The 12,405-nt window shown below is 47.3% G+C and overlaps 1 long non-coding RNA gene across 1 annotated transcript; it reads left to right on the forward strand.

Moving 5' to 3' along the window:
* Positions 1 to 1,333: 1,333 nt before the first annotated feature.
* LOC131816666 (uncharacterized) lies at positions 1,334 to 11,105 on the forward strand. The gene is made up of 3 exons (XR_009348136.1): positions 1,334 to 2,110; positions 6,543 to 6,630; positions 10,981 to 11,105. It is a non-coding gene; the product is annotated as an uncharacterized LOC131816666 (long non-coding RNA).
* Positions 11,106 to 12,405: the final 1,300 nt, after the last annotated feature.

The raw sequence follows: 12,405 nt of genomic DNA on the forward strand, positions 1-12,405 counted from the left end.
TGTTCTTCCCTGTTCATATATAAGGAACTTCCTCTGCAGAGCCTTTTACTGCCCCCCCCCCAACCCCCTTTGGAAATGTTCCGCTTTGAGGTTTCATTTGTATTTTGACAGTATGGTAAAGCCTTTTGAATTTTTATGGAGATGCTTTCGGCCATTCTATCTGTGGTTCAGGCAACTGACATCTATCTTCTCTTGTTGAGGGGAAATGTTCCTAAGAATAAGATCATGGTAGGGACACCTGGGTGGCTCAATTGGTTAAGCCGCTGCCTTCAGCTTAGGTCATGATCCCAGCGTCCTGGGATCAAGTCCCACATCTGGCTCCTTGCTCCGCAGGGAGCCTGTTTCCCTTGCTGCTTCTGCCTGCCACTATGCCTGCCTGTGTGTACTCTCTCTGTGACAAATAAAATCTTAAAAAAAAAAAAAAATCGTGCTATTAGAGACTCGCAAAACATTTCAAGAAATTCTGGTCCTAAGGCTTAGGTCCCTCATCTCCCTCAGAATATCCAATCCAGTGGTTCCTTAAGAGAAAGAACTATACTAGCCATATGTCTGGTATCTGGTGGGATTCTTCGTAGCCCTGTTTTGAGGTTCTCGTGTTTCGCCAGCATGTCAAAAAGGCAGCCCGTCTGCATCTGTCAGCGCTTTTAGACACTCTTTAAGACTTAATTCCGCATTCCCTATTTTGATTTTTCTCTACAGGGAATGACCTTTATTTTAGGCCCTACACTGTTTACTCAGTTTCTGTGATGGATGTTTCCGAAGGTTGAATAGGTTTCAGGATAAATTTGTTCTGGAGGCTCACGTTGTCCAGCTGGGCAATGACCTCCACTGAGGCCCTTGGGGCCTTCGCCCTTTGGTGCCTTCTCTGAGCATCCACCCCTTCCCCTGGCGCTCTGCTCCCTGAGGCCATGCTGCCTAGCCCAGATGGCCATGGACATGGCCACGAAAGAGGGAAGCTGCAGGTGCACGAGCGAGGCTGGGAGCTTGGAGCGGGAGCTATGGTGGGTCTGGGCGACCCGAAGGCTGTACGCAGCAGCTGCAGCCCTGGTCGGGATGGGCGATGGCCGAAATCCCGGGGCTGTGGTTGGGTCTGAGACGCCGGAGGGGTCTGCCCAACAAGGGAGCAGCGGAGGGCGGGGGAAGAAGAGCCCAGAGGGAGGAGCTGAGATGCTACGACCCCTCTCCGCGCAGACACCGGGTCCCGCTCGGCTCCACCCCTGGGCTTTTATCCCTCCACCCAGCCAATCGAGGCTAAGGTTGCACGAACGTCACAGCGGGCGTCTGTGACGTCGAGCGGTCCACTAGCCACGTGACTCCGCCCCCGGAAGTTCCCCATAAAATTCCTCCGCCTGACACCAGGTCCCAGAGCGACAGGGCTTCCACCGCCCTCTGACCCTGTTCCGCCCGTTCTTCCTTGGTTCAGAAGCAGCTGTCGATCGCCGGCCAGTCGTTAGGCCACCACAGGGAGGAAAGTTCCTCAAGCCCGGTTTACCAGCGTTGAGCTGCCTGCCACGGGCCTGCTGCTTCCACGAGGCCCAGGGCGCAGGTTGAACTGGAACCCGGGCGCTGACGGGAATCGGCTAATCCCGGTGCGGGGTGGGGACCTCCGTGACCGCCTCGCGGGGCTCTGGCCACGCCCCTTCCTAAGCCCCGCCCAAGGCTGGCGGGGCGGTTTCCATGGTGACAGTACACAAAACTCCGCGCTGCGGTGGCCCCCCACAGCCGTGCTCCCCAAACCCTCGCTCCTGCAAATAAGGCGACCGAGAATGACAGCGCAAATGTAATGAACTGAGACGCGGAGAAATGGGGGCCCAAGTGGGGGCCAGGCCCTGGGAGGGGCAGCCTGGGGGGCCAGGACGCGTGAGCTGTGGTGCGAGGACCTGCAGCCCTCAGAAGAGGCAGCCCCACCTGCAGAACCAGGGACTGAGCTCTGAGGGAGCAGCGGTGCAGGTGGAGGCCGACGGGACGGGAGCCCGGGCGGCAGAGCTGGGAGAAGACACCAGGAACAAGAAGGGCTCGTTCAAGCGAGACCTTGTGTTTCCCTAGAAAGGAGCAGGCCGCTTGCAAAGGAGGGGAATCTCCAGACTAGGAGTATGAGCCCTGTGCACCAGTAAGCAGGCGTGCTGGCGTGGGGGAGTAGGGAGGAGCGGATAGACTCTGGTTTTCTACATCCACATAGTTTAGAAGGCTAAACAGTTTTAGAATTCTGTATTAAGAAAACAGCCTCCCCCCCATACCGCTCAGTCCATTTCCTTCTCTTGTGTGAAGCCATTTCCATGGGGTTGGCAGCCCACGTTTATTTCACCTGTTGTCTTGCCTTCTGCCTGAGCCCTGGGATCTGAGCATTTGTCCCCTGTCCACAGGCGCGATGGCTTCCGCAAGTTAAATATTTTGATGCCAAGTTTTTTTGTTTAAGATTTTATTCATTTGATAGAGATCTCAAGTAGGCAGAGAGAGAAGGGGAGGCAGGCTCCCTGCTGAGCAGAGAGCCAGATGCGGGGCTCGATATCAGGACCGTGGGATCATGACCCGAGCGGAAGGCAGAGACTATCCCACTGAGCCACCCAGGTACCCCTGATGCCAAGTTTTGATCATAGTTTTCATTCACTCTAATACTGTCTTCATGAGAGTTCTAGACAAACTTTGTTTTTAGTCAAGTTTCTTTGTGTACTTGTGGTGATTTCTTTTAAACAATTCTTTTGTATTAGGTAAATTCTCTTGAAAGGGCTTCTTTGCCTGAGATTTTTTTTTTTTTTTTTTCCTGCTCATTAGAAAAAGAAAGAGCTGACACATTACAGCTATACTGTCTTAAAGGATAGCCACTGGCTACTACGTTGTGGTTGTAAATAGTATTGACATCTTGACAAGATCGTTTTTTCAGTCCCATGAAGGGGAGTTGCCTTTCCATTTTTGTTTGTCCTTTTTTAAAAATTTTATTACAAAAATAAAGATTTTATTTATTTGAGAGAGTGAGGGGAGGGGCAAAAGGGAACGGAGAAGGTCAGACTCCCAGCTTAGTGACAGCCTGACCTGGGGCTCAATCTCAGGACCTGGAGTTTATGACCTGAGCCCAAACCAAGAGTCAGATGCTTAATCAGCTGAGCCACCCAGGTGCCCCTTGTGCATCTTTCATTTCAACAGTGTGTCATAGCTTTCAGTGTACACATCTTTTGTCTTCTTGGTTTAGTTTATATGTAAACATTTTATTTTTGGTGCTCTTTTTTATAAAGCTTTATTTTGAGAGAGCACAAGAAGGGGGAGTGGGAGAGGGAGAAGCAGGCTCCCCAGAGCAAGGAGTCCGATGTGGGACTCGATCCCATAACCCCATGATCATGACCTGAACCAAAGGCAGCCACTTAACTAACTGAGCCACCCACGTGCCCCTCTTTTTCTGATTTCTTAAGTTGTAAAGTTAGGTTGTTAATTCGAAATTTTTCGTCTTTTGTGAGAGAAACATTTGTAGCTCTAAGTTTACCCCTTAGCACTATTTTCACTGCATCCTATAAGTTTTGTATGATGTGTTTTCATTTTATCGGCGTTGAGTATTTTCTAATTTCCCTTACAATTTCTTGTTTGAGCCATTGGTTGTTTAAGAGCATGTTTATATTTTCCGCAATTGATGAATTGTGACACACAGCTTTCTTTACCTTTGATTATTATCTTCATCCTGCTTTATTCAGTGAAGACATGTTGTATGATATATTTTAAAACCTTTTGGGAGGGGCGCCTGGGTGGCTCAGTGGGTTAAGCCTCTGCCTTCAGCTCAGGTCATGGTCTCAGGGTCCTGGGATCGAGCCCCTCATCGGGTTCTCTGCCCAACAGGGATCCTGCTTCCCCCACCCCTTCTGCCTACCTCTCTGCCTACTTGTGATCTCTCTTTCTGTCAAATAAATAAAATCTTTTTTTAAAAAAACTAAAACCTATTGAGACTTAATCTGTGGCTTAACATGGCCAGTCCTGGAGAGCATCATGTGAGCACTTGAGACAACTGGGTGGTGCTGCTGTTGGCTGTGGTGTTCTACTTAGCTCTTTGAGATAGGTTTGACTTACTGTGTTACGTTCTCTATCTCCTTACTTACCTTCCAGGAGAGAATCAGTGTCCTGGTCTTTTCCAGATTCTAGAGGCCTCTGCATTACTGGGGTTGTGGTTCCTCATATCACTCCATTCTTCCTGTTTTGGGGTCCTACCTACTAGATGGTGTGTCTCCACCCAGATAATCCCCAATAATTTCCCCTTTTCACGACCCCCCCCCGTTTTTTTTTTTTTTAAGATTTATTTATTTATTTATTTATTTGACAGACAGATATCACAAGTAGGCAGAGAGGCAGGCAGAGAAAGAGGAGGAGGCAGGCTCCCTCCTGAGCAGAGAGCCCGACTCAGGGCTGAATCCCAGGATCATGACCTGAGCTGAAGGCAGAGGCTTTAACCCACTGAACCACCCAGGCACCCCACCCTTTTCAAGACCCTTAACTGAATCACACCTACAATGTGGGGTGACATATTCACAGGTCGCGAGGATTAGATGGGGATATATTTGGATGGCCATTATTACCACATGGGTTAGAAAGTCTCCTGACATTCTCAAGCTCTGCTCCGATCATTTTTGTATGTCTGTGAATCTTGCTTATTTCCTGAGAGATTGTATTTCTGTATTTAGACTCTCAAAGAACTGTGCTCTGTTTTAAGCTATCCTATTATCAACAATATATTTTCTTGAGTAATATGTTCAGTGATGACAGGAATCCTCCACTTGTATCTTTTTGCAGTGAGGGTGATGGGGAGTGGAGAGAGAAGCTAGGAAGACATGTCCCTTCCCTATCTTAGTCCCTGTCCAACCAACTTTGATACATTTCTGGTTTTTCTGACAATGAATTCTATGGCGGAAGGATGCTCTTGACCTTGTGAAATGGACGCATTTGCACGATGTGCTTTGATATTTTTATGGAATTCTTATCACATGTTTGGTACAGTATAGGTGCTTGATTTGAAGGATCTCATTTAATTTACTTGATTTTCCCTTGCAAAAGCCCTATCAGCCTGCAACAGTTGGATATAGATAGTGTATCAGTTTTCTAGGGCTGCCATAACAAAGTACCACAGTGGATGGTTTGAACAGAAATGCATTTCCTTGCCATTCTGGAAGGTAAATGCCCAAGGTTAAGGTGTCAGCAGGATTGATTTCGGGGGAGGGAGGCTTCTCTCCTTGGCTGGTAGAGGGCCACCTTCTTCTGTGTCTTCACATCCTCTGTATATGCTACTTAATCTCCTCTTCTTATAAGAATATCAGTCACACCGGGACGCCTGGGTGGCTCAGTTGGTTAAGCAGCTGCCTTCGGCTCAGGTCATGATCCCAGCGTCCTGGGATCGAGTCCCACATCGGGCTCCTTGCTCAGCAGGGAACCTGCTTCTCCCTCTGCCTCTGCCTGCCATTCTGTCTGCCTGTGCTCGCTCTCTACCCCCCCCTCTCTGATAAATAAATAAAATCTTAAAAAAAAAAAAAAAGAATATCAGTCACACCTTTAAAAAAGGGTGGGGAGGCACCTGGGTGGCTCAGTGGCTTAAGCCTCTACCTTCAGCTCTGGTTGTGATCCCAGGGTCCTGGGTCTCTGCTCAGTGGAGAGCCTGCTTCCCCGGCTTTCTCTGCCTACTTGTGATCTCTCTGTCAAATAAATAAAAATAAAAAAAATCTTGGGGCGTGTGGGTGCTCAGTGGGTTAAGCCTCTGCCTTCCGCTCAGGTCATGATCCTGGGGTCCTGGGATGGAGCCCCCCATCGGGCTCTCTGCTTGGCAGGGGGCCTGCTTCTCCCTCTCTCTCTGCCTGCCTCTCTGCCTCCTTCTGATTTCTGTCTGTCAAATAAATAAATAAAATCTTTTTTAAAAAATCTTAAAAAAAAAAAATAGCAGTCACATTGGATTCGAGCCCGCCCATATGATCACTTTAACATAATTACGTCTCCCAATATACTTGGTTAGGACTCCAACATATGGATTTTTAGAGGGACATAATTCAGCCAATAACATATAGTCATAGAGTAAAATGTCCTTTTTATTTTTTTTTAAAAAAGATTTTATTTATTTATTTGACAGAGAGAGATCACAAGTAGAGAGGCAGGCAGAGAGAGAGAGAGGGAAGCAGGCTCCCTGCTGAGCAGAGAGCCCGATGCGGGCCTCGATCCCAGGACCCTGAGATCTTGACCTGAGCCGAAGGCAGCGGCTTAACCCACTGAGCCGCCCAGGCGCCCTAAAATGTCCTTTTTTAAAAAGTTAATTTAAATTCAATTAAAATAGAGAGTATTATTAGTTTCAAAGGTAGAGTTCAGTCACTCGTCAGTGATGTAGAACACCCAGTGCTCATTACATCACGTACTCTCCTTAATGCCCATCACCCAGTTACCCCATCCCCCTACCCATCTCCCCTCCAGCAACCCTCAGTTTGTTTCCTATAGTTGAGAGTCTCTTATGGTTTGTCTCCCTGATTTCTTCTTGTTTTATTTCCCCTGCCTTCCCCATGATCCTCTGTTATGTTTCTTAAATTCCACAGATGGGTGAAGTCATATAATTATCTTTCTCTGATTGACTTATTTCACTTGGCCTAATACGCTCTAGTTCCATCTACGTCATTGCAAATGGTAAGATTTCATTTTTTGATGGCTGCATAGTATTCCATTGTGTGTATAGACCGCATCTTCCTTATTCATTCATCTGTAGTAAAATGTCTTTTAGATACCAGGGGTGGGATTTGAACTCAAATCCATCTGTCTATAAGTCAAGAGCTGCTCTTAACTCATTGGCTTACTTCTACTTTGAATTATTCATTCTTTTTATTAAGTTTCTTTATCATGTGAAAAGGAATCCCCTTTTCCCCTGGGCACTCTTCTGTAAGAGTTAACTTAAACAAAAGATACCAACCCAAAAATGGATTATTTGTTAAACCTGATGCTTGTGTTAACTTCACAATATATCCTAGGGTTGGTATTCACATAATTATCGGGATCTTCAAGCCAGTGGCCCAAACAGGGCACACCGGAGTAGAATTTGCTGAACGCATTCCCACTTCTCAATACGAAAAGGATCACCACACATCCTCTCTATGAAAGCTAGAGACCAAATCAAGAACAAAACAATATGGCAGCATTTTCTTGGTCTCAGAAATGTTACCCACACCAGATTATATTGGGAAGGATGAGGCTGATAAAACTGGTTGTGTGTGCGGTGTGATGGGATGGTTGAAATAGGACAAAATGCATGTATGTCATTTAGAAATGTGCAGAAGTGAGCCCAGAAGAAATCTGTGAAAAAAGTTGGGTGTGGGTAACACTGGGGGGAGGAGGGAAGAGGGGAAGAGGGTAGACACAGTTTGTCACGGAAACATTATAAATTAATTTGCTTTTTATACTTTGCATCAAAAATTTGGTAGTCTGCCAGAGGGATTGATCCCTCTGGATGAAAAAAATAAAGACTAAAAAGGGTCGGAGTGCCTGGGTGGTTCAGTCGTTAAGCATCTGCCTTCGGCTCAGGTCATGATCCCAAGTCCTGGGATTGAGCCCCGCATCGGGCTCCCTGCTCTGCATCTCCCACTCCCCCAGCTTGTGTTCCCTGTCTTGCTGTCTCTCTCTTTGTCAAATGAATAAATAAAATCTTTTTTAAAAAGAATATAAAGGATCCTACAGAGCAGCTTGTTGATTAGTGATAATGATTTGTATCTGTATGATCACTGAAGGAAACTTATCTTTATCCCTTGCAAACATAGGAAGTCAGAAAAGAGCCCCAATTAATAAATGTTTCTCATTGTTCTTCCCCAATGACTGTTCATTTTTAATCTGATGGGAGTAGAGATAAAGTTAGAGATAAATGTATACATGAGCACAGACAAAAAGCACATATAAAGCAGTACAGAAAGGTGCTAGGAATAAAATATAAAGCATGGATTCATTGTTGAACTCAATGTAGTATAAATAATAAACCACAGAAAATATTAACAGTATTGTATTTTTACCGAATAATTCAACTTTATCCTCAGTGATTTTCCCCATTTCCCGTTGTTAATATCTGCCTTGTGTGCTTTAGTATGCTTGCACACTTATTTCATATATATTTTTAGATTTTATTTATTTGAGAAAGAGAGAACAGGAGCAGGGGGAGGGGCAGAGAGAGAGGGAGAAGCAGCCTCCCTGCTGAGCAGGGAGCCCAACACGGGGCTCGATTCCAGGACCCTGAGTTCATGACCTGAGCCGAAGGCAGCGGCTTAACCCGATGAGCCACCCAGGCGCTCATATTTTCTCATATTTTTGATCCATCCATTCTAAGGTTTCTTCTCCCCATGCCGTTTCGAGGAAGTTGTTCTGGTCTTTGCCCATCTTTTTTTTATTATTATTATTATTTTTATTTTTTTAAAGATTTTATTTATTTATTTGACAGAGAGAAATCACAAGTAGATGGAGAGGCAGGCAGAGAGAGAGAGAGAGGGAAGCAGGCTTCCTGCCGAGCAGAGAGCCTGATGCGGGACTCGATCCCAGGACCCTGAGATCATGACCTGAGCCGAAGGCAGCGGCTTAACCCACTGAGCCACCCAGGCGCCCTGGTCTTTGCCCATCTTTCCTCCCTCACCCTGGGGGATCAATCCCTCTGGCAGACTATCAAGAGGGGATGGTAGCCAGACCCTGCTTTATGTCCAGCGATGGGGAGTGAAGGAATCAGAGCTTTGGGGCTGAGAGCGCACAGCACAACAAGCCTGGCTGTGGTCATGCACATGTGGAGACTTAGACTCCAAGAAACTCTTCAGGTCAGGGCTTCACCTTCAAGCATCCAAGAAGGGCAGCCCTGGGATTGCACTGGAAGCCACTGGTCCTGGAGGCCTGGAGAACAGAGGGGAGTTGTGATTGGGCATGTCAGTTCCTCCCTCTAGTCCCCAGATCCTCACCCAGCAGCGTGTTTGTGCTGCTCGGATTGTCATCTCTGAAAACTCCCACACCAGCAGCCCAGAGCTTTACTACGGATTCCTGCTGTTAGGGTGAGGGACAAACAGTGACTCTAGAGGGCCGTGGCTGAGGAAAGCCCAGGGCACAGCTGAGAACACTCCTTGTTCTCCTTGGAGTGTTGGAGTCTCCTTGTGCCCCAGGCTGTAGACACCCCACTTCCAACTCCATAAACACACAAACATGCACACACCACTGGCCAAACCTTCCCTCCTTCCAGAGATTTCTCACAACATGGGTCTGGTGGTTCCTGGTTCCATGTTTTCTTTTCTTTTTTTTTTATTTTTTATTTTTTTTAAAGATTTTATTTATTTATTTGTCAGAGAGAGAGAGAGAGAGAGAGAGAGAGAGGAGCGAGAGTGAGCACAAGCAGACAGAGTGGTAGGCAGAGGCAGAGGGAGAAGCAGGCTCCCGGCTGAGCAAGGAGCCCGATGCGGGACTCGATCCCAGGACGCTGGGATCATGACCTGAGCTGAAGGCAGCCGCTCAACCAGCTGAGCCACCCAGGCGTCCCTGGTTCCATGTTTTCTACTAGAGTTTTCCTTTTTAAGATTTTATTTGACAGAGAGATCACAAGTAAGCAGAGAGGCAGGCAAAGAGAGAGGAAGGGAAGCAGGCTCCCTGCTGAGCAGAGAGGCCGACACGGGGCTCCATCCCAGGACCCCGAGATCATGACCTGAGCCTAAGGCAGAGTCCTTAACCCACTGAGCCACCCAGGTGCCCCTCTACTAGAGTTTTTATCAGACAGATTTTCGGGACAGAGCCAGCCACCTCTGCTATACCAAGGAATAGCAGGAACCAGACCTCCTCTTTGTGTTTTCAATTTGATTTAACAAAACGCATATTTCCACAACGCTGATGAGTGCTGGGAACTCTGTGGCCTTTTCTTTACTCCAAATCTCAGCCTTCAGGCCATCTGATGACCCATGACCAAGCCTGCCCCCAGAATCCACCTTCTCAACCCACCTGATGGCATACCTCCCAGGTACAAGTAGCTTCCAAGGTCCTGTTCAGTCCAAGGCTTAAACACGTTTATAGGGCTTGATTTCTCTGCTTGCTTTTTTGTGGTCATTGCCTGGTCTCTTCATCCTGACCCAGCTTTACTGCCACTGCTCCCCAACACTTCTCTTCCCCTTCCATGCCAGCGAGTCTGTGTACTTCCACTAAATCTCCCTGTTTCCTGGCTCTCTAGCCTCAACTGAAATTCTGCCTTCCTCCAGCTTTTGATTTTGCAAACTGTCCTTCACTCAAACTCAACTTAGGGTGAGTTTTCCTTGATTAACTCTAGACCATTAAAATAATAATTTTACGACTTTCTGATTTTATGGGGATGAAGACAGGCTTTTAGAAAATTTCTGGGGATGCCTGGGTAGCTTAGTGGGTTAAGCCTCTGCCTTTGGCTCAGGTCATGATCTCAGGGTCCTGGGATTAAGCCCCAAATCAGGCTTTCTGCTCAGCAAGGAGCCTGCTGCCTCCCCTCTCTCTGCCTGCTTGTGATCTCTGTGTGTGTCAAATAAATAAATAAAATCTTAAAAAAAAAAAAGAAAGAAAGAAAAGATAATTTCTGGAGGTGATTAAGAGTCCAACTCTTGGTTTCAGCTCAGGTCCTGATCTCAGGGTCATGGGATCAAGCCTTGCGTCAGGCACTGTGCTCAGGACGAAGTCTGCTTGTCCCTCCCCCTGCTTGTGCTCCGTGTCTTGCTTTTTCTCTCCATCTATCTCTAAAGTGAATAAATAAAATCTTTTTTTTTTTTTTTTTTAAGATTTTATTTACTTGACAGATCACAAGCAGGCAAAGAGGCAGGCAGAGAGAGAGAGAAAAGGAAGCAGGCTTCCTGCCAAGCAGAGAGCCCAACGCAGGGCTTGATCCCAGGACCCTGGGATCATGACCTGAGCTGAAGGCAGAGGCTTTAACCCACTGAGCCACCCAGGCGCCCCTAGAATAAGTTTCTATAAACAAAGTTTACTGTGGTTCTTAAATCCTATATGACTTTTCTTTCTCAGGTCACAGGCTGAGCTACATTCCCTTGGGTCCCCTCTCCTGCTGATGTCCCAGTAACGTCTTGTCTGCCTGAGTCCATCTTCAGGGCTGGGCGCTGTGGGATTCTGACCACCAGTCAGTGCTCAGGTCAGGGCTGGGGGGTGGGGGGGTCTGGGTGGGGGGAAGCTTCCAAGAGATGGATGCGGCCAGGGAGGGAAGGACTGGGGAGGCAGGCAGGACTAGCCACTGAGACCTCCAGGAGAGGCATAATGTCAGGCATCCAAGGATTCAGCCCCTGCAAGAGTGAAGAATGAGGAGGAATAATGCAAGGACAAGAAGGGAGACTGAGGAAGGCATTGCTGCACACGTCTTTCCCTGGAATCCGTCCCTCCTCCACTTCTGAAATTCTATTTCTCCTTCAGCCACAGCTCACACACCATCTCCCTGAGGAGGCCACCCCTATTGATATGGTTGACATTCTGTCCCCTGTGCCTTTGCCTACACCTTCTCTTGTCCCTGCCATGTTAGCTGCACTGTTACAGACTTTCAGTTTGTCTTGAGCAGTCAATAATCGCTCTTGGACAAGAACAGTGCGGTGAGGTATTTTTGTCTGTTTGTTTCTGTGACTCTTATGTGGTATATTGCACACAAAAAGTCGTTCATAAATGTTGATCGAAAATCTCGAGAATTTGTCACAAGAGAGAAGTTCATGTGCAGAGTGGGCTTGTCATTCATTCAGCTGTTCTGTATTCATCATCTATTATGACCCGGAACAGACCCTGGGATGGGTATGGACACCACTATCCTAAACAAGACAAATAAAAACTTTCATCCTCATGAATCATTTTACCGGTACATGCTTTCCCCAAGTGTGCGGTAATGAGGGAGGGAAAGTTCCCAAAAAGGAACAGGGTAGGACCTTCTTCATGACAAGGTCATGTCTTAACATTAAGACTTCAGAGTTGGGGGGCGCCTGGGTGGCTCAGTGGGTTAAGCCGCTGCCTTCGCTCAGGTCATGATCTCAGGGTCCTGGGATCGAGTCCCGCATTGGGCTTTCTGTTCAGCAGGGAGCCTGCTTCCCTCTCTCTCTCTCTGCCTGCCTCTCGGTCTGCTTGTGATCTCTCTCTGTCAAATAAATAAATAAAATCTTAAAAAAAAAAAAAAAAAAAAAAAAAAGACTTCAGAGTTGGGTTGTTACCGCACTAGCCACCAGGGGGCACTCCAGGCACAGAAGAAAGAAGTCCTATGCCGTTTCTGCAGACCCTGAACTGGGAACCCATTGGCGTAGAGTTGCCCCAAATCTCAGGCAGGGAAGTCTGCAGTTCCCTGCATTTCCCTTGGGTGAGCCCAGCAAGGAAGCCACCAAATAAAGTTCTAAGGGTACGAAAGATTTTATGCCCTTGGGCTGGTGCAGGATTTGTAACAGGGAGCGGACATTCGACACACAA

The sequence above is a fragment of the Mustela lutreola genome, chromosome 15 (assembly GCF_030435805.1).
Source record: "Mustela lutreola isolate mMusLut2 chromosome 15, mMusLut2.pri, whole genome shotgun sequence".
In the NCBI taxonomy this organism is placed as follows: Eukaryota; Metazoa; Chordata; class Mammalia; order Carnivora; family Mustelidae; genus Mustela; species Mustela lutreola.